Below are 599 nucleotides of genomic sequence, written 5' to 3'. Positions count from 1 at the left end.
ACTGTGAGAAAGAAGTCATAAGGTTGGTGTTTTGGTTAGGCCGGAGTCCTGAAAATGGAGTCGGCACTCGGTCAACCGTGCCTCCCTAAAAAGGGACTGTGAGAAAGAAGTCATAAGGTTGGTGTTTTGGTTAGGCAAGAGTCCTGAAAATGGAGTCGGCACTCGGTCAACCGTGCCTCCCTGAAAAGGGAGTGCGAGAAAGAAGTCATAAGGTTGCTGTTTTGGTTAGGCCGGAGTCTTGAAAATGGAGTCGGCACTCGGTCAACCGTGCCGCCCTAAAAAGGGACTGTGAGAAAGAAGTCATAAGGTTGGTGTTTTGGTTAGGCCGGAGTCCTGCAAATGGAGTCGGCACTCGGTCAACCGTGCCTCCCTAAAAAGGGACTGTGAGAAAGAAGTCATAAGGTTGGTGTTTTGGTTAGGCAAGAGTCCTGAAAATGGAGTCGGCACTCGGTCAACCGTGCCTCCCTGAAAAGGGAGTGCGAGAAAGAAGTCATAAGGTTGCTGTTTTGGTTAGGCCGGAGTCCTGAAAATGGAGTCGACAATCGCTCAACCGTGCCTCCCTGAAAAGGGAGTGTGAGAAAGAAGTCATAAGGTTGGTG

This window comes from Ipomoea triloba, chromosome 16, assembly GCF_003576645.1.
Source record: "Ipomoea triloba cultivar NCNSP0323 chromosome 16, ASM357664v1".
Lineage (NCBI taxonomy): Eukaryota > Viridiplantae > Streptophyta > Magnoliopsida > Solanales > Convolvulaceae > Ipomoea > Ipomoea triloba.
This window is presented reverse-complemented; position numbering follows the sequence as displayed.